Source organism: Thunnus thynnus, chromosome 12, assembly GCF_963924715.1.
Source record: "Thunnus thynnus chromosome 12, fThuThy2.1, whole genome shotgun sequence".
In the NCBI taxonomy this organism is placed as follows: domain Eukaryota; kingdom Metazoa; phylum Chordata; class Actinopteri; order Scombriformes; family Scombridae; genus Thunnus; species Thunnus thynnus.
In genome coordinates this window covers 32,460,184-32,484,383 of record NC_089528.1, presented here as the reverse complement: position 1 = coordinate 32,484,383, position 24,200 = coordinate 32,460,184, and positions in this window count along the sequence as shown.

The following is a 24,200-nucleotide window of genomic DNA, read 5'->3' as shown; positions in this document are numbered from 1 at the left end:
TTTGTTCTTTTAGAATCCTTTTAACTTATGTAAAGCTTCTTTGAATAAATAACGAAAATGTTTTCCATTAATACATTGAAGATTTTGATGAATAATTTCTCGGTTGACTTATTTGATTATTATGATGAAGATGCTGTGTTATACTGAATTATTTTCTATTATTTTCCAGCTGACTTTGTTTTTTATCCCAGTTATGTTGGTTTTATGCTTTCAAGTAAAATACTGGTTGTAAAAGATACTGAATATAAATAACATTTATTATCTATATCAGTACTCACTGGGATTAATGGTTAATCTGGTTCCACTTCCAAAGATGATCTTATTATATCCACTTCCAGTATTCACACAACATGAAGCATCATAACATAAACTGAACCAAACTTCATACACTGCAGGCAGGTGTTATAACTGACAACAACTATTTAATAGTTTTTCATCTACTATTCTGATTTTGTATGTACTTCTGTAAAACATGAATAGTCAGTTTGCTTTTGTATATGATCTGTATCATTACTTACTGGGATCAATGATTAATCTGGTTCCACTTCCAAAGATGATCTTATTATATCCTCCATCATTCACACAACATGAAGCATCATAACACAAACTCAGCAGTGATGAACTGAACCAAACTACATTTAAAAACTGACAAACTAATTTTAAACACAAACATCCAGATTTAAAGATGTAAAAGAGGAGTTCCTGTCATTTAATCATAATTTTTTACATTTTAGACTTTTGCCTGTTTGATCACATTCACGTCATTATTTTTGTTCTAAATCAATTCACAATATAATTATATATAATAAATAAAATATAAGTTTTGATATTTACTTTACTGTATAAATTATATAGGGACCATGTTAGTGATGGTGCTTTTGATTAAACCATTGATGCATCTTATTAGCGCGGATACTTAACAGTTAATGTATTTATGTTTTTATGATTTATGTGATTAACACAGGTAAAGATTGCTTTTAAAGACGCTCCATATTAATAATGATTATGATCAATATTAGTACTCACTGGATTCAATGGTTAATCTGGTTCCACTTCCAAAGATGAGCTTATATCCACTTCCATCATTCACACAACATGAGGCATCATAACATAAACTCAGTGGAGTGATTATTTGAACCAAACTACATTTAGAAAAATGATTACTGAAAAATGTATTTTACAATTAAATATCCATGTTTGATATAAATAATAACATTAGAGGAACATCTCATGTAATAAAACTTTTACCTGAACGAATACGTTCCAGTAAAATAGGACAAAAATAAATGTATTTTGTAAATATAAACTTCAAGAAAATGTAAATTCTGAACACTGTAAAGTTTGTTTTTAAAGATACTATATATAAATAACATTTATGATCTATATCAGAACTTACTGGGATCAATGGTTAATCTGGTTCCACTTCCAAAGATGAGCTTAACTTGATTCGCACAACATGAAGCATCATAACACAAACTGAATCAAACTTCATTCAGAAAAACATCATTTTGACATTTGAGACTTTTGTCTGAAAGTTTAAATTTCAGTCACAAACAAAATGTAGATTTTGATATTTACTGTAGAATTACTGTACAAACTATTTTACCAATGATGCTATTGATTAATACATTAATGCTTTGGAATATTGATTATGATTGTGACTGAGACAGTATTTTAACTATTTAGTCATAAACCTTCTTTAAATCTTTAATTAATTCCAAAACTACAGCATTTTTTCATTTGTTTGTTTGTTTGTTTCATAGCTTTTCCACCTGACAACAGTGTTATACTATATTATATATATTATATATATTATATATATTATATATATTATATATGGATTAGTTTCAAATGAATCATCGTCATCACTGTCAGCAGCTGTTTGCTCATCAATGAGTCCAGACTTTACATGTTTTATATTTCTTTTATCTGCTATTCTGCTTTTGTAAGTGTTCATGTTAAACAAATGATATGTAAATGTTGCTTTTGTTTATGATAAGTATCAGAACTTACTGGGTTCAATGGTTAATCTGGTTCCACTCCCAAAGAAGATCTTAAATCCTCCACCTCCAGCATTCACACAACATAAAGCATCATAACACAAACTCAGCAGTGGTGAACTGAACCAAACTACATTTAAAAAACTTACAAACTAATTTAAAACATAAACATCCAGATTTAAAGATGTAAAAGAGGAGTTCCTGTCATTTAATCATAGTTTTTTACATTTGAGACTTTTCCCTGTTTGATCACATTCACGTCATTGTTTTTGTTCTAAATCAATTGACAATATAATTATATATAATAGATAAAATCTAAGTTATGATATTTACTTTACAGTATAAATTATATAGGGACCATGTTAGTGATGGTGCTTTTGATGAATGTGTTTATGATTCTTATTAGCGAGGCTACTTAACAATTGAAGTATTTATGATTTCATGATTTATATGATCAACAGAGGTAAAGTTTGCTTAAAGATGCTCCATATTAATAATGATTATGATCAATATCAGTACTCACTGGGTTCAATGGTTAATCTGGTTCCACTTCCAAAGATGGTTTTATATCCTCCAGTATTCACACAACATGAAGATTCATGACACAAACTCAGCAGAGATGAACTGAACCAAACTCCATTTAAGAAACTGACAAACTAATTTTAAACAGAAACATCCAGATTTAAAGATTTAAAAGAGGAGTTCCTGTCATTTCATCATGTTTTTTTACTTTTTAGACTTTTGTCTGTTTGATCATTAATTCACGTCATTATTTTTGTTCTGAATCAATTCACTATATAATTATATATAATAGATCAAAATGTAAGTTATGATATTTACTTTACAGTATAAATTATATAGGGACCATGTTAGTGATGGTGCTTTTGATTAATACATTTATGATTCTTATTAGCGCGGCTAATTAACAGTTGATGTATTTATGATTTTAAGTTTCATATAATTAACAGAGGTAAAGTTTGCTTTTAAAGACGCTCCATATTAATAATGTTAATGATTGATATCAGTACTCACTGGCTTCAATGGTTAATCTGGCTCCACTTCCAAAGATGATCTTACTTGCACCTCCAGCATTCACACAACATGAAGCATCATAACACAAACTCAGCAGAGATCAACTGAACCAAACTACATTTAGAAAAACAACTACTGAGAAATTTAGAAATATCTACATGAATTCATGTACACTTGAAATTATTTTGTTGTTTGAAATAGTAATTGTGAGTAGTCTATACTAAGAGTATGTCTAAAGTAAATGATTAAGTACTCTATACAGAGTTTTCTTTTAGTTACTTAAACTCAAGTGTAAGTATACTGAATAAGCATTAGTTAGTACAGCATACAACACTTGTTCCACTTAGTGTTTTTAAAGGCAATTGGTTTGTATGCTGTTTTTAAGTCAGGTTGACTAATTAGAATATACACTGTATTTATTATTATATTAATCATGGTTAATGAGATCAAGACAATCTTTCACTCATTTTGTTTAATAAAACCTTCTTTAAATCTTTGAATAACAACAAAACTGCAGGTTTTATGAGCCTGAAGATTTCACTTAAATTTCCATCACTGCAGGCAGGTGTTATAACTGACTACAACTAATTAATAGCTTAATATACTCGTCTGGGTTTGTATGTACTTATGTAAAACATGTAGAGATGCTTTTGTATATGATCTGTATCATTACTTACTGGGATCAATGGTTAATCTGGTTCCATTTCCAAAGATGATCTTTTGATTCCCAGTATACACACAACATGAAGCATCATAACACAAACTCAGCAGAGACGAACTGAACCAAACTACATTTTTTTTAAAAACCCGGAGAATCATTTTACTCTTACATTTAATTTAAATGATTTGTTCTTCTCATATAATCGTTGTTTTGTTTTTTTTTCATGTGAGACTTTTAACTGAATCATTACTTTCCAGTTTCAAAAATCGGGTCACAATTTACACACAAAAATATATATTATGAATAAGACATGTGATATTCACTGAACAGTAGAGATGCTTTTGTTTAATACTTGCTTGGTTGATTTATTCATATTATTATAAGTATCATTAAACCTTCATTAAATATTTGCAAAACACCAACACTGGAGTATCCTACTAAAACAACAACTGTTCTTTTACATTGTCAAAAGTTAATATTTTGGAGATACATGTTTTCCATCTGGTAACACTTTTATGCTGGATTATTTTCTACTTTATGCCGATTTTATGAGAATAATTGATTTCCATTACTGTTCACTCATCGATGAGTCCAGCTGACTTTATATTTATAGAGATATTCATCTATCTATTACTCTGGTTTTCTTTGCAAAATAATACTGTAAATATTTTAGTTTTTTTCGCTTACTTACTGGTTTCAATGGTTAATCTGGTTCCATTTCCAAAGATGATTTTATTTATGCCTCCAGCATTCACACAACATGAGGCATCATAACATAAACTGAACCAAACTACATACACTGCAGGCAGGTGTTATAACTGATTACAACTATTTAATAGTTTTTCATCTACTATTCTGGTTTTGTATGTACCTCTGTAAAACATGAATGGTCAGTTTGCTTTTGTATATAATCTGTATCATTACTTACTGGGATCAATGGATAATCTGGTTCCACTTCCAAAGAACAGCTTAGTTATGCCTCCAGTATTCACACAACATGAAGCATCATAACACAAACTCAGTATAAGTGAGGTTGACTAATTAGAATTTACATTGTATTTCATTATTATAATATTCATGGTTAATGAGATCAAGACAATCTTTCACTCGTTTTGTTTAATAAAATCTTCTTTAAATCTTTGAATAACAACAAAACTGCAGGTTTTATGAGCCTGAAGATTTCACTTAAATTTCCATCACTGCAGGCAGGTGTTATAACTGACTACAACTATTTAATAGTTTTTAATCTACTAGTCTGGGTTTGTATGTACTTCTGCAAAACATGTATTGATGCTTTTGTATATATGATCTGTATCATTACTTACTGGGATCAATGGTTAATCTGGTTCCACTTCCAAAGAAGAGCTTTCCATTTGCATTATTCACACAACATGAAGCATCATAACACAAACTCAGCAGTGATGAATTGAACCAAACTACATTTAAAAAACCAACAAACTAATTTTAAACATAAACATTCAGATTTAAAGATTTAAAAGAGGAGTTCCTGTTATTTAATCATAATTTTTACACTTTAGACGTTTCCCTGTTTGATCACATTCATGTAATTATTTTTGTTCTAAATCAATTCACAATATAATTATATATAATAAATAAAATGTAAGTTATGATATTTACTTTACAGTATAAATTATATAGAGACCATGTTAGTGATGGTGCTTTTGATTAATACATTTATGATTCGTATTAGCGTGGCTACTTAACATTTGATGTATTTATGATTTTATGATTTATATGATTAACAGAGGTAAAGTTTGCTTTTAAAGGTGCTCCAAATTAATAATGTTAATGATTGATATCAGTACTCACTGGGTTCAATGGTTAATCTGGTTCCACTTCCAAAGAAGATCTTATCATTTCCTCCAGTATTCACACAACATGAAGCATCATAACACAAACTCAGCAGTGATGAACTGAACCAAACTACATTTAAAAAACTGACAAACTAATTTTAAACATAAACATTCAGATTTAAAGATTTAAAAGAGGAGTTCCTGTCATTTAATCATAGTTTTTTACATTTTAGACTTTTCCCTGTTTGATCACATTCAAGTCACTATTTTTGTTCTAGATCAATTCACTATATAATTATATATAATAAATAAATTATGATATTTACTTTACAATATAAATTATATAGGGACCATGTTAGTTATTAGCGCGACTACTTAACAGTTGACGTATTTATAATTTTATGATTTATATAATTAACAGAGGTAAGATTGCTTTTAAAGATGCTCCATATTAATAACATTTACATATCAGTACTCACTAGGGTCAATGGTTAATCTGGTTCCACTTCCAAAGAAGAGCTTATTATTTCCTCCAGTATTCACACAACATGAAGTATCATAACACAAACTCAGCAGAGATCAACTGAACCAAACTACATTTAGAAAAACAACTACTGAGGGATTTAGAAATATCTACATGAATTCATGTACACTTGAAATGATTTAGTTTTTTGAAATGGTAATTGTGAGTAGTCTATACTAAGAGTACATCTAAAGTAAATGATTAAGTACTCTATACGGGGTTTTCTTTTAGTTACTTAAACTCAAGTGTAAGTATACTGAATAAGCATTAGTTAGTACAGCATACAACACCTGTTCCACTTAGTGTTTTTAAAGGCAATCGGTTTGTATGCTTTTTATAAGTAAGTTTGACTAATTAGAATTTACAGTGTATTTATTATTATAATATTCAAGATTAACAAGATCAAGACAATCTTTCACTCATTTTGTTTAATAAAACCTTCTTTAAATCTTTGAATAACAACAAATCTGCAAGTTTTATGAGCCTGAAGATTTCACTTAAATTTCCATCACTGCAGGCAGGTGTTATAACTGACTACAACTAATTAATAGTTTTTAATCTACTCATCTGGGTTTGTATGTACTTCTGTGAAACACGTATATATGTTTTTGTATATGATCTGTATCATTACTTACTGGGATCAATGGTTAATCTGGTTCCACTTCCAAAGGTGAGCTTTCCATATCCATCATTCACACAACATGAAGCATCATAACACAAACTCAGCAGAGACGAACTGAACCAAACTACATTTAAAAAACTGACAAACTAATTTTAAACATAAACATTCAGATTTAAAGATTTAAAAGACAAGTTCCTGTCGTTTAATCATAACTTTAACATTTGAGACTTTTCCCTAACCCTAACCCTGATCTCATTCATGTAATTATTTTAATAATATTTTATATTTATATTTACTTTACAGTATAAATTATATAGGAACCATGTTAGTAATGGCGCTTTTGATTAAAACATTTATGACTGTTATTAGCGCGACTACTTAACAGTTGATGTATTTATGATTTTAAGATTCATATAATTAACAGAGGTAAAGTTTGCTTTTAAAGATGTTCCATATTAATAATGTTTATAATCAATATCAGTACTCACTGGCTTCAATGTTTAATCTGGTTCCACTTCCAAAGGTGATCTTTTGTGCACCTCCAGTATTCACACAACATGAAGCATCATAACACAAACTCAGTGGAGTGATTATTTGAACCAAACTACATTTAGAAAAATGATTACTGAAAAATGTATTTTACATTTAAATATCCATGTTTGATATAAATAATAACATTAGAGGAACATCTCATGTAATAAAACTTTTACCTGAACAATTACGTTCCAGTAAAATAGGAAAAAAATAAATGTTTGTTGTAAATATAAACTTAAATAAAATGTAAATTCTGAACACTGTAAAGTTTGTTTTTAAAGATACTATATATAAATAACATTTATGATCTATGTCAGTACTCACTGGGTTCAATGTTTAATCTGGTTCCACTTCCAAAGATGATCTTATTTGCAGTATTCACACAACATGAAGCATCATAACACAAACTCAGCAGAGATTAAATGAACCAAACTACATTTAGAAAAACTACTGAGAAATGAACTTGACACTTAAAAATCCAAGTTAATTTTAGAATCCATGTATTTATTATTATAATATTCATAGTTAATGAGATCAAGACAATCTTTCACTCATTTTGTTTAATAAAATCTTCTTTAAATCTTTGAATAACAACAAAACTGCAGGTTTTATGAGCCTGAAGATTTCACTTAAATTTCCATCACTGCAGACAGGTGTTATAACTGACTACAACTATTTAATAGCTTTTAATCTAATATTCTGGGTTTGTATGTACTTCTGTAAAACACATATAGATGCTTTTGTATATGATCTATATCATTACTTACTGGGTTCAATGGTTAATCTGGTTCCACTTCCAAAGGTGATCTTTTTATTCCCAGTATTCACACAACATGAAGCATCATAACACAAACTCAGCAGTGATGAACTGAACCAAACTACATTCTAAAAACTGACAAACTAATTTTAAACACAAACATCCAGATTTAAAGATTTAAAAGAGGAGTTCCTGTCATTTAATCATAATGTTTACATTTGAGACTTTTGCATGTTTGATCACATTCACGTCATTATTTTTGTTCTAAATCAACTCACAATATAATAATATATAATAGATCAAAATGTAAGTTATGATATTTACTACAGTATAAATTATATAGGGACCATGTTAGTGATGGTGCTTTTGATTAATACATTTATGATTCTTATTAGCATGGCTAATTAACAGTTGATGTATTTATGATTTCATGATTTATATACTCACTAGAGGTAAGTTTGCTTTTAAAGATGCTCCAAATTAATGATGTATATGATTGATATCAGTACTCACTGGGTTCAATGGTTAATCTGGTTCCACTTCCAAAGATGATTTTATATCCTCCATCATTCACACAACATGAAGTATCATAACACAAACTCAGCAGAGATCAACTGAACCAAACTACATTTAGAAAAACAACTACTGAGAAATTTAGAAATATCTACATGAATTCATGTACACTTGAAATTATTTAGTTGTTTGAAATAGTAATTGTGAGTAGTCTATACTAAGAGTACGTCTAAAGTTAATGATTAAGTACTCTATACGGGGTTTTCTTTTAGTTACTTAAACTCAAGTGTAAGTATACTGAATAAGCATTAGTTAGTACAGCATACAACACCTGTTCCACTTAGTGTTTTTAAGGGAATCAGTTTGTATGCTGTTTTTAAGTCAGGTTGACTAATTAGAACTTACAGTGTGTGTATTTTATTATTATAATATTCAAGATTAACATGATCAATACAATCTTTCACTCATTTTGTTTAATAAAACCTTCTTTAAATCTTTGACTAACAACAAAACTGCAGGTTTTATGAGCCTGAAGATTTCACTTAAATTTCCATCACTGCAGGCAGGTGTTATAACTGACTACAACTATTTAATAGTTTTTAATCTACTAGTCTGGGTTTGAATGTACTTCTGTAAAACATGAATAGTTTGCTTTTGTATATGATCTGTATCATTACTTACTGGAATCAATGGTTAATCTGGTTCCACTTCCAAAGATAAGCTTTCCATATCCTCCATCATTCACACAACATGAAGCATCATAACACAAACTCAGCAGAGATGAACTGAACCAAACGACATTTAGAAAAACTGACAAACTAATTTTAAACATAAACATCCAGATTTAAAGATTTAAAAGAGGAGTTCCTGTCATTTAATCATAGTTTTTTACATTTTAGACTTTTGCCTGTTTGATCACATTCACGTCATTATTTTTGTTCTAAAACAATTCACAATATAATTATGTATAATAAATAAAATGTAAGTTATGATATTTACTTTACAGTATAAATTATATAGGGACCATCTTAGTGATGGTGCTTTTGATTAATATGTTTATGATTTTTACTAGCACGGCTACTTAACAGTTAATGTATTTATGTTTTTATGATTTATGTGATTAACACAGGTAAAGATTGCTTTTAAAGGTGGTCCATATTAATAATGATTATGATCAATATCAGCACTCACTGGATTCAATGGTTAATCTGGTTCCACTTCCAAAGATGAGCTTATTATATCCACTTCCATCATTCACACAACATGAAGCATCATAACATAAACTCAGTGGAGTGATTATTTGAACCAAACTACATTTAGAAAAATGATTACTGAAAAATGTATTTTACAATTAAATATCTAAGTTTGATATAATTAATAACATTAGAGGAACATCTCATGTAATAAAACTTTTACCTGAACAATTACAAAATAGGACAAAAATAAATGTATGTTGTAAATATAAACTTAAATAAAAGGTAAATTCTGAACACTGTAAAGTTTGTTTTTAAAGATACTATATATAAATAACATTTATGATCTATATCAGAACTTACTGGGTTCAATGGTTAATCTGGTTCCACTTCCAAAGATGATTTTAAATCCACTTCCAGCATTCACACAACATGAAGCATCATAAACACAAACTGAACCAAACTACATTTAAAAAACACATTTTTATATTTGAGACTTTTGCCTCAACATTTAAATTTCAGTCACAAACAAAATGTAGATTTTGATATTTACTGTAGAATTACTGGACAAACTATTTTACCAATGATGCTATTGATTAATACGTTAATGCTTTGGCATATTGATTATGATCATGTTTAATATGACTGAGACAGTATTTTTACTATTTAGTTATAAACCTTCTTCAAATCTTTAATTAATTCCAAAACTACAGATTTTTTTGTTTCTTTCATAGCTTTTCCACCTGACAACAGTGTTATACTATATTATATATATTATATACTGGATTAGTTTCAAATGAATCAGCAGCTGTTTGCTCATCAATGAGTTCAGATGTCTACATGTTTTATATTTTTTTATCTGCTATTCTGCTTTTGTAAGTGTTCATGTTAAACAAATGAAATATAAATGTTGCTTTTGTGTATGATAAATATCAGAACTTACTGGGTTCAATGGTTAATCTAGTTCCACTTCCAAAGATGATCTTATATTGATTCCCAGTATTCACACAACATGAAGCATCATAACACAAACTCAGCAGTGATGAACTGAACCAAACTACATTTAAGAAACTGACAAACTAATTTTAAACAGAAACATCCAGATTTAAAGATTTAAAAGAGGAGTTCCTGTCATTTAATCATAATTTTTACATTTTAGACTTTTCCCTGTTTGATCACATTCACGTCATTATTTTTGTTCTAAATCAATTCACAATATAATTATATATAATAGATCAAAATGTAAGTTATGATATTTACTTTACAGTATAAATTATATAGGGACCATGTTAGTGATGGTGCTTTCGATTAAAACATTTATGATTCTTATTAGCACGGCTACTTAACAGTTGATGTATTTATGATTTTAAAATTCATATAATTGCTTTTAAAGATGCTCCAAATTAATAATGTTAATGATCTATTTTAGTACTCACTGGTTTCAATGGTTAATCTGGTTCCACTTCCAAAGATGATCTTATATTCACCTCCAGTATTCACACAACATGAAGCATCATAACACAAACTCAGCAGAGACGAACTGAACCAAACTACATTTAAGACAACATAAGTTTTTAAATTGAGACTATTATTATAAAATTTCAGTTATATTTAACAATAACATTTATATTTTGATATTTACTTTGCAGCAGAGATTATATGCAGATTATTTTAGTCATGATGCTGATTAATGTATTAATGATTCAGATTTTGCTGTTAAAGATAAAGTTTATGATCTATATCAGTACTCACTGGGTTCAATGGTTAATCTGGTTCCATTTCCAAAGAAGATCTTAAATCCTCCAGCATTCACACAACATGAAGCATCATAACACAAACTCAGCTCAACTAAATTTAAAACAACTACTGAGAGATTTAGAAATATCTACATGAATTCATGTACGCTTGAAATTATTTAGTTGTTTGAGATAGTAATTGTGAGTAGTCTATACTAAGAGTACGTCTAAAGTAAATGATTAAGTATTCTATACAGGTTTTTCTTTTAGTTACTTAAACTCAAGTGTAAGTATACTGGATAAGCATTAGTTAGTACAGCATACAACACCTGTTCCACTCAGTTTGCATGCTTTTTATAAATAAGGTTGACTAATTAGAATTTACAGTGTATTTCATTATTATAATATTCATGGTTAATGAGATGAAGACAATCTTTCACTCATTTTGTTTAATAAAACCTTCTTTAAATCTTTGAATAACAACAAAACTGCAGGTTTTATGAGCCTGAAGATTTCACTTAAATTTCCATCACTGCAGGCAGGTGTTATAACTGACTACAATTGACTATTTAATAGTTTTTAATCTTCTAGTCTGGGTTTGTATGTACTTCTGTAAAAACGTATATATGCTTTTGTATATGATCTATATCATTACTTACTGGGATCAATGGTTAATCTGATTCCACTTCCAAAGATGAGCTTAACTTGATTCCCAGTATACACACAACATGGATCTCCATTACACAAACTCAGCAGTGTCGATCTGAACCAAATTCTATTTAGAAAAACACGTAGTGAAGAATCACATTTACCCTTAAATATAATCACGCAATCACCATTTCAGCATTTGAGACTTTTTCCTGAATAATTAAATTTCAGTCATAAACTAAATGCTGAACCATAGAGATACTGAACAAACTAAACTTAAAACTGTTCGTCTGAATCATTTCTATCATCATCAGCAGTTGACAGTACTTTCAACTATTTTTATGGTTTTGTAGCTAAAACACAGGTAAAGTTTCATTTTAAAGATACTAAATAATATTTATGATCTATATCAGTACTTACTGGGTTCAATGTTTAATCTGGTTCCACTTCCAAAGAAGATCTTATATTGATTCCCAGAAGTCACACAATACGAAGCATCATAACACAAACTGAACCAAACTCCGTTCAGAAAAACGAGTCATTAATGTTTTACATTTTAGACTTTGGTTTCTATTTTCATTTAAAACACTGGCACATAATAAATCATATATCAAAAATAATATGTCAATTCTAATATCTACTGTTTTGTGTTTAACACAAGTGTTGCTCAATTATTTTCCACTCTGAGTTGATTTTATAAGTCCGCAACTAAATACATCACGACTACAACTTTCTTTTATATTAACTGTTCTGGTTTTTATGTATAACGCAGGTAAAGTTTGCTTTTAAAGATACTCCATATTAATAATGTTTATGATCTATATCAGTACTTACTGGGATCAATGGTTAATCTCGTTCCACTTCCAAAGATTAACTTAAATCCATCATTCACACAACATGAAGCATCATAACACAAACTCAGCAGAGACGAACTGAACCAAACTTTCAAAAGACACAAAATAATTCTCTATTTGATTTAAAGATAAATGTACATTATCAACATGAATTATATGTAAATGTAAATTTTGACAATTGCTGCACAGTACTAACTAAATAAACTGTTTTAGTTAAATACATTGATCATTCTGATTAGTTGGATACTTTTTCTTGATGTATTTAATATGATCAGGTTAGTCTTTCAACTATTTACACTCATAAAAAAACTTGAACTCTTTGCTTTAGCTGGATGGTGCTGCATTCCTGGTTTTATACAAACGTTGTTGTTGTTGTTGTGTCATACTTTATTATTTTCTACTTTGTGTTGATTTTTATGAACCTGAAGAGTTGAATGAATGTTGAATCTTTTCTAGTCTGGTTTTATATGTATAACAGAGGTAAAGTTTGCTTTTAAAGATGTTCCATAATAATAATAATAATGTTAATGATCTATATTAGTACTTACTGGGTTCAATGGTTAATCTGGTTCCACTTCCAAAGATGAGCTTATCTGCAGCTCCAGTATTCACACAACATGAATCATCATAACACAAACTCAGCTGAACTGAACCAAACTACATTTAGAAAAACTGTAGTAGTGAAATATTAACCTTCCAATTAAGTATCCAGATTTAATTTAAAAGATTAGTTCCTTTCATAATAATTCGAGATTTCTACACGAACGATTACATTCCAGTCACAAAAATAAGCAGCTGTTACATTATAGAAATACTGTGTATTATAATTAAAGTGTAAATGTTGATATTTACAGTACAATAGAGATACTGAACAAACTATTTCAGTGATGATTATTATTATTATGGTTTTGTAAAATACCATAAAGTTTGTTTTTAAAGATGCTACGTATAAATAATGTTTACGATCTGTTTCAGTATTCTGGTTTTATATGTTTAACAAAGTTTGCTCTTAAAGATACTAAATAATATTTATGATCTATATCAGTACTTACTGGGTTCAATGATTAATCTGGTTCCACTTCCAAAGGTGATCTTACTCCCAGTATTCACACAACATGAAGCATCATAACACAAACTGTTTACACTCCAGGTACATAAATAAGACACTGATTTGATGAAAAATAAATGTACATTATAATTACACTGATATTTACTGTACAAAATGGACTCTGAATAAACAGTTTTAGGGTTGATTAATAAATTAATGAATGTGAAATAAAATGTAATTATTATAATCATGACAATCTTTCAGCAATTTATCATAAAAAAATCTTTTATATCTTTGTTTTAGCTGGATTCTGATTCTGATTCTTCAGTTCGTTACCGATAATCACAACAAGTGTCATATTGAATTATTTTCTATTTTGTGTTTATTTTATGAGCCTAAAGAATCTAATGAGCAGCTGTTCACTTATCTATCAGTCCAGCTAACTACAGTTTTCTATATATTTTTACATATTTTTTTAAGTATATATATGTATTCTAATTTTGCATATATTTATGTCAAACACTGTACTGTTGTTTTTTACATTATATATATCAGGACTTACTGGCATCAATGGTTAACCTGGTTCCACTTCCAAAGATGATCTTATATGAACTTCCAGTATTCACACAACATGAAGCATCGTAACAAAAACTGAACCAAACTTCATTTATAAAAACATCATTTTTACATTTGAGACTTTTGCCTGAATGATTATATTTATATTCGTATTTACAGTGGAGATACTAAACAAACTGTTTTAGCAAAGATGTGATTGATTATTATATTTGATGCTTTTACTGATACATGCTAAGTCAACGTACTGATTATGATTATTTTCAATATAACTGAGACAAGCTTTTAACCATTTAGTGCCATAAAACCTTTAAATAATCTTTAAATAATCCCAAAACTGCAGCAACATCCAACTAAAGCAAACACTTTTCTTTTGCCTGAATAATTTTCGTCGAACTGAACCAAACTACATTTAAGAAAACATAATTTTTTAATTTGAGACTATTGTTATAAAATTTCAGTCATATTTAACAATAACATTTATATTTTGATATATTTAATTTGCAGCACAGATTATATGCAGATTGTTTTATTGCTTTTGATGCTGATTAATGTATTAATGATTCAGATTATTGCTGTGAAATATAAAGTTTATGATCTATATTTGTACTCACTGGTTTCAATGTTTAATCTGGTTCCACTTCCAAAGAAGATCTTATTTCCTCCACCTCCAGTATTCACACAACATGAAGTATCATAACACAAACTCAGCAGAGACGAACTGAACCAAACTACATTTAGAAAAACTGACAAACTAATTTTAATCACAAACGTTCAGATTTAAAGATTCAAAAGAGGAGTTCCTGTCATTTAATTATAATTTTTTACATTTTAGACTTTTCCCTGTTTGATCACATTCACGTCATTATTTTTGTTCTAAATCAATTCACAATATAATTATATATAATAAATAAAAAGTTATATTTACTTTACAGTATAAATTATATATGGACCATTTTAGTGATGGTGCTTTTGATTAATACGTTTATGATTCTTATTAGTGCAGCTACTTAACAGTTGATGTATTTATGATTTTATGATTTATATGATTAACACAGGTACAGTTTGCTTTTATAGATGTTCCATAATAATAATAATAATGTTAATGATCTATATTAGTACTCACTGGGTTCAATGGTTAATCTTGTTCCACTTCCAAAGAAGATCTTATTTCCTCCAGTATTCACACAACATGAATCATCATAACACAAACTCAGCAGAGACAAACTGAACCAAACTATATTTAGAAAAACTGTAGTAGTGAAATATTAACCTTCCAATTAAGTATCCAGATTTAATTTAAAAGATTAGTTCCTTTCATTATAATTTGAGATTTCTACACGAACGATTACATTCCAGTCACAAAAATAAGCAGCTGTTACATTATAGAAATACTGTGTATTATAATTAAAGTCTAAATGTTGATATTTACAGTACAATAGAGATACTGAACAAACTATTTCAGTGATTATTATTATCATTATTATTATGGTTTTGTAAAATACCATAAAGTTTGCTTTTAAAGATGCTCCGTATAAATAATGTTTATGATCTGTTTCAGTATTCTGGTTTTATATGTTTAACAAAAGTAAAGTTTGCTCTTAAAGATACTAAATAATATTTATGATCTATATCAGTACTCACTGGGTTCAATGATTAATCTGGTTCCACTTCCAAAGATGAACTTATTCCCAGTATTCACACAACATGAAGCATCATAACACAAACTGTTTACACTCCAGGTACATAAATAAGACACTGATTTGATGAAAAATAAATGTACATTATAATTACACTGATATTTACTGTACAAAATGGACTCTGAATAAACAGTTTTAGGGTTGATTAATAAATTAATGAATGTGAAATAAAATGTGATTATTATAATCATGACAATCTTTCAGCAATTTATCATAAAAAATCTTTTATATTTTTGTTTTAGCTGGATTCTGATTCTGATTCTTCAATTTTCTTCATTACCGATAATCACAACGAGTGTTATATTGAATTATTTTCTATTTTGTGTTTATTTTATGAGCCTAAAGAGTCTAATCAGTCCAGCTAACTACAGTTTTCTATATGTTTTTACATATTGTATATATATATATATGTATTCTAATTTTGCATATATTTATGTCAAACACTAAAGTTGTATTTTACAGTATATATATCAGGACTTACTGGGATCAATGGTTAACCTGGTTCCACTTCCAAAGATGATCTTAGATAAACTTCCAGTATTCACACAACATGAAGCATCGTAACAAAAACTGAACCAAACTTCATTTATAAAAATTTTTACATTTGAGACTTTTGCCTAAATAATTATATTTATATTCGTATTTACAGTGGAGATACTGAACAAACTGTTTTAGCAAAGATGTGATTGATTATTATATTTGATGCTTTTACTGATACATGCTAAGTCAACGTACTGATTATGATTATTTTCAATATAACTGAGACAACCTTTTAACCATTTAGTGCCATAAAACCTTTAAATAATCTTTAAATAATCCCAAAACTGCAGCAACTAAAGCAAAAACTTTTCTTTTTGTCTGAATAATTTTCATCAGCAGCAGCTGTTAATGTTTTTATCTATTTTCCTGTTTTTTATGTATAACACAAGTAAAGTTTGCTTTTAAAGATGCTCCATATTAATAATGTTTATGATCTTTATCAGGACTTACTGGGTTCAATGGTTAATCTGGTTCCACTTCCAAAAATGAGTTTAGTTGCAGCTCCAGTATTCACACAACATGAAGCATCATTACACAAACTCAGCAAAGACAAATTGAACCAAACTACATTTAGAAAACTGACAAACTAATTTTAAATATAAACATCCAGATTTAAAGATTTAAAAGAGGAGTTTCTGTCATTTAATCACAGTTTTTTTACATTTTAGACTTTTGCCTGTTTGATCACATTCACGTCATTATTTTTGTTTTAAATCAACTCACAATATAATTATATATAATAAATAAAATGTAAGTTATGATATTTACTTTACAGTATAAATTATATAGGGACCATGTTAGTGATTAAAACATTGATGATTCTTATTAGCGCGGCTACTTAACAGTTGACGTATTTATGATTTTATGATTTATATGATTAACACAGTTAAAGATTGATATCAGTACTCACTGGGTTCAATGGTTAATCTGGTTCCACTTCCAAAGAAGAGCTTATTACTTGCACCTCCAGCATTCACACAACATGAAGCATCATAACATAAACTCAGTGGAGACGAACTGAACCAAACTACATTAAGAAAAACTTCTTTTCTACATTTGAGACTTTTGTTATTAAATTTCAGTCATATTAAACAATAATGTTTATATATTTATATATTTAATTTGCAGCAGAGATTATATGCAGATTATTTTAGTGCTTTAGATGCTGATTAATGTATTAATGATTCAGATTATTGCTGTTCAATATGAAGTTTATCATCTATATTTGTACTCACTGGTTTCAATGGTTAATCTGGTTCCACTTCCAAAGACGAGCTTAGTTCCACCTCCAGTATTCACACAACATGAAGCATCATAACACAAACTGAACCAAACTACATTTAGAAAAACTTTAGAATAAGCTGCAATTTTAATCAAAATAAACGTTAGTTTTAAAGGAAGGTTTTAAGTGATGATGCTTTTTATAATTAGTCTTAATTGATGCATTTATTCTTGTGATTATGATTATGTTCTGGCTTTTTGTAGCTGTTGAACAGTTGAATGATCTGATGTTTTCTTCTGTAAATGAAGCTTTAATTCAGTCCGTCTGTCTGTCTGCTGCTTAAAGTTAAACAGTTTCACCACAGAATGAAATTAGTTCGACTTACTGGCAGTAACGAGCAGTTTGGTGCCACTTCTAAAGATAATTTTGTTTACACCAGAGCCGTATGTCACACAGCCTGAAGCCTCAGCACACAAACCTCACTGACTCTACTGAAAACTGCAGCAGCTAAAGCAAAAACTTTTCTTTTTGTCTGAATAATTTTCATCAGCAGCAGCTGTTAATGTTTTTATCTATTTTCCTGTTTTTTATGTATAACACAAGTAAAGTTTGCTTTTAAAGATGCTCCATATTAATAATGTTTATGATCTTTATCAGGACTTACTGGGTTCAATGGTTAATCTGGTTCCACTTCCAAAGATGATCTTATTATATGCACCTCCAGTATTCACACAACATGAAGCATCATTACACAAACTCAGCAGAGACAAACTGAACCAAACTACATTTAAGAAAAACTTCTTTTCTACATTTGAGACTTTTGTTATAAAACTAACTGTTATAAAATTTCAGTCATATTTAACATTAACATTTATGTTTTGATATGAAAGTACTCACTGGTTTCAATGGTTAATCTGGTTCCACTTGCAAAGATGATCTTATATCCTCCACTTCCATCATTCACACAACATGAAGCATCATAACACAAACTCAGCAGAGATGAATTGAACCAAACTACATTTAAAAAACTGACAAACTAATTTTAAACATAAACATCCATATTTAAAGATTTAAAAGAGGAGTTCCTGCCATTTAATCACAGTTTTTTTACATTTTAGACTTTTGCCTGTTTGATCACATTCATGTCATTATTTTTGTTCTAAATCAACTCACAATATAATTATATATAATAAATAAAATGTAAGTTATGATATTTACTTTACAGTATAAATTATATAGGGATCATGTTAGTGATTAAAACATTGATGATTCTTATTAGCGCGGCTACTTAACAGTTGACGTATTTATGATTTTATGATTTATATGATTAACACAGTTAAAGATTGATATCAGTACTCACTGGGTTCAATGGTTAATCTGGTTCCACTTCCAAAGAAGAGCTTATTACTTGCACCTCCAGTATTCACACAACATGAAGCATCATAACATAAACTCAGCAGAGACGAACTGAACCAAACTACATTAAGAAAAACTTCTTTTCTACATTTGAGACTTTTGTTATTAAATTTCAGTCATATTAAACAATAATGTTTATATATTTATATATTTAATTTGCAGCAGAGATTATATGCAGATTATTTTAGTGCTTTAGATGCTGATTAATGTATTAATGATTCAGATTATTGCTGTTCAATATGAAGTTTATGATCTATATTTGTACTCACTGGTTTCAATGGTTAATCTGGTTCCACTTCCAAAGACGAGCTTAATTCCACCTCCAGTATTCACACAACATGAAGCATCATAACACAAACTGAACCAAACTACATTTAGAAAAACTTTAGAATAAGCTGCAATTTTAATGAAAAATAAACGTTAGTTTTAAAGGAAGGTTTTAAGCGATGATGCTTTTTATAATTAGTCTTAATTGATGCATTTATTCTTGTGATTATGATTATGTTCTGGCTTTTTGTAGCTGTTGAACAGTTGAATGATCTGATGTTTTCTTCTGTAAATGAAGCTTTAATTCAGTCCGTCTGTCTGTCTGCTGCTTAAAGTTAAACAGTTTCACAACAGAATGAAATTAGTTCGACTTACTGGCAGTAACGAGCAGTTTGGTGCCACTTCCAAAGATAATTTTGTTTACACCAGAGCCGTATGTCACACAGCCTGAAGCCTCAGCACACAAACCTCACTGACTCTACTGAAAACTGCAACAGCTAAAACTAAATGTTCTACTTATTTTCTGACTTTAAGAGTCTGAAGAGTCAAATGAATCATTTTCATCACTGTCAACAGCATTCACTCATCAGTTAATACTCTCACTGACGACTTTTTACATCAGAAAAGATAAAATAGAAGATGAGACTTACTGGACTGAACCACTAACAGAGAACCAGAACCAAAGATGAGTTTCTCTCGTCCACCAACATTCACACAACACGAGAGCACCCAACAAAAACACTCAGCTTCACTCAGGCGTCAAACTACAGGACAACAAACTCAACCCGCTGCAAGCCAAACATGAAAAATGACCAAAAGTCAGAAGGTCAAAGGTCAGAGGTGACCGTAAGATGGAAGAAATATTACTGAGATGATCAAAGGTTGGAGAAATCAGAGGAAAAGATATAAAGAGACTCAAAAAAACGTATCTGGCTTTGCTCAGTTTGATTAAAATAGGATTAAATAAACCTGATTAATTAAACCTGTCAGGGCAGATCTGTCTGACTAAAGGTTTTTTACAATTTTACATTTGATAAACCTGAAATTCAACATTTCACATGTGAAATATTCACACAGACGCATGTTAATTTCAGATACTTCACATGTTATTAATACACACATGTACATATCTGATTTCTAGACATTTCAGGCGTGTTTTTTGTAAACTTGTCTGATGTTTGAGGCTCGTTAATATATAAATATAACATGAAATATTACAATAAGTATACTTTATTACATGAGCTCCTATATCAGCAGCCTCACAGTTTGTTTTAAAACTATATTTGGTGTCCAGCTGCTTTGTTAATATGATCAAAACTCACAGTGATGCTGTAAAATAATTCATCAGTTACTCACTGCTGCTAATAATCAGTTTGGTTCCTTCTCCAAAGAAAATCTTCCATCCGCCAGATGAAGTCACACAGTGTTTCTGTCCTCACGCAGAATCATCAGCTCAACCACACTGAGCTCAAAAATCTGCTCAAATTAAGTTTTTATTTCATTTTAACACGTTTTCTCTCAGCTTCCACATGAACGTTACTGTTTCTGATCCACTGACCTGCTTTTCAATCGTTGCTCTTTGTAAAGTTTTCTTAACTTTCTGTCACAACTGCTGGATTTCTGTTTTCATATTTGTTGTAATAATGTATTAACTGCTGGTATTTTATCAATTTTATATCATCTTATAAAACAGATCATCTGTTTTATTCCTTTTCTTAAAACTTTCTTCATATTTGATGTGTTTTATTTTGAATTAATTAATTTACAAGATAATTTTAATCTGGCTGAAACTTTCTTGCTTCAATAAAAGTTGTGTTTACAATATTCTGTATTATTTCAACATATTACTGAAGCAGTGGACTGATTGTACAGATATTTAAAGATCCTGTGTGATCTTAACAACCTATAACAAACTTACTGATCAAAAGTCAGTTTTTCTACTTTGAACACTCTGAAGACTGAGCTCAAAATCACTCGCTGTTTCTCTTTGGATGACTATACTATGATTAAATTTAAGAAATATTGATTAAAAAATGTGCTGAATTGATAGTAACAAATAGTTTCGATAACACAATGTGTTTGAAAATAAGTCAAACATTTTTTTTATGGTTTTGAACTTACTGGACTCGACGGTCAGTTTGCTTCCGGAGCCAAACAGGATTTTTTCGTAGCCTCCAGTTTTCACACAGTGTCGAGTCTCATCACATAAACCTCAAACTGCTCAAACTACAACAGCAGCCTCAACATCTCAACCAACTGCAGCAGGGTTTTAGTCAAAAACAAGAAGCCAGAAACTTAAAATCATCAACAATCTGACAAGAAAGTCGACTATAAATAATATTATTACAGTAATATTTTCTGACCCAAAGAAGAGAAACATGTCGGAGGGTTTAACCAGCTGAATTAAATCTTTTCTGTTCGTTTATGTCTTTAGATAAAAGTTCACAGAAAAGATGGAAACTGTCAATCTGCAACCAAAAACTTTCTTCACAATGATTTGGATGAGCCGGCACCCTCAGTATCACTGATCAGCTGTTTATTTATGTCTGAATTATTGATCAGTAGCCACAAAAATGAACCATTTGACTGAAAAGAGACAGAAAAGGCTTCTGAATGAGTCAACCAATCAGAACAATAAAACACAGTTATGTAGATTTAGAGTTGATTTTAACGTGAGACAAAGACAACTGGAGCTTTTGTGTTTCGGTAAAAAAACACATTTGTGAAGCTCGGAGTGTTTTTAATTTGATTGATAGGATGATAAAAGATGATAAGCAGACTTACGGGAGTCCACAGTCAGTTTAGTTCCAGCTCCAAACAGGATTTTATCGACACCAGATCCCTTCACACAGCAACACGACACGTGACAAAAACACAGAAACTCAACTGCAACACAACTCAGTCATTCACCCGTCAGACTGAAGTCATCAAATCATTAAAGAAACAATTAAAACACTAACGAGCAGCTCGATCCGACTAGTTAAACACGACTAACTTCTGTTCCTGAACATCACCGAGAAACCAAAGATCAGAATCCAATAATTCTTCTTTCTGGAGGCCTGAAACTGATCATTACTGACTTTAACGTCCTCTGCTACACATCTTGTCAATTAATCAATCAATCTCTTAGACTCTATAGACACCAATAATCTTGTATAAATGTATTTTTTGTTTTTTTCTGGAGGAATCAGACAGAAATCTCTTACTTGACTGGACAGTCAGTTGAGTTCCTCGAACAAACACCATCTTCTGTCCTGTTCCAGTGTTCACACAGCAGCAAACGCTTCAACAAAAACCCTCAAACTCCAAACTGCCACAAATACCGAAGATACAATAAAACTACAGAAACTGTCTTTACTTAAAAACAGTTAAAACGTCTTCCTTTGATTGGGAGTTTGTCTCTTATTTAAAAACTTTTAAGTGTGAATAATGTGCACAATAAAAGGGATATTCAGGGTTTGATGTGTAAAAGTTAAACTTATGTGATTCACATGTTTTAAATATTTAACGAGAACAAAACCTATGGAAGAAATGACTGATGATAATCATTAGTTAATTAGATATTCATGGTAAACTAAAATGATTAGATACAGAATTAATGAAAGTATTTCTTTATTTTTAAGCCATGTGACCGGATCATTTTTGTGCATTAATTTCAGTTTGTAGGATAGTTTTACTGTGATGAAACTTTTATTTATTTATTGTTATTTCTATTTTTTTTTTCCTGGCAGAAATCAACTTCCATACAATCGTATTGTTCTCTTTTTTTAAAAAGATCTTAAATTTGTCAGATCTTTACATGATTTCAGTCAACAGTCACCACCAATAACCCAAACTGTAACCTTTGACCTTTTTTTCTGTTCACAGTGTGACACAAAACCTGCTGAGATTAGATTTAAACACATTTCAGACCCTAAAAACTCTCAATTCTCCACCTTAAGTCTCTTCATAGAAATTATATAATATTTCCACTGAGTGAAATATAGAAATATGCGACATGACTGCTACATCTGCATTTGGTCTCTTTAGAAACTTTCTCCACTAGAGTCACCAGCAGCTGATTTCTGTAGTTTAATCCATAAAAACTACTTTTAAATTTTCATGTAACAAACAGTTAATGGAGAACTTTACATTTTTTTTCCCCCCTGAACTGTAAAAATATGAGTTTGGCTGTTTGTTTCAAACATAAGATAAACTTTCATGGTTTAAAAACGTAGTCCCTATTCAATAATAATATATATTTTTATGTTTCTCACCTGAGTCGACTATCAGCCGAGTTCCTCTCCCAAATATCATCTTCCCAACACCGCTCTGTGTCACACTGTGACTGACAGCTGACTGAAAACCTCCAGTCAAAGAGCTTCTGACTTCTAACTACAAACACTTTGAAATAAGTCGATTATTGTTTTTATTAAATTGAACAGATTGAAATATTCTCGCTGTGCTGGAGGATTATTTCACTTGTTAAAGGCTCAGTTATAGACAAACGTTATTTGATAAAGTAGATATTTTTTGCAGTGTTGGTTATTGTTAAACTTTTCTCCTTC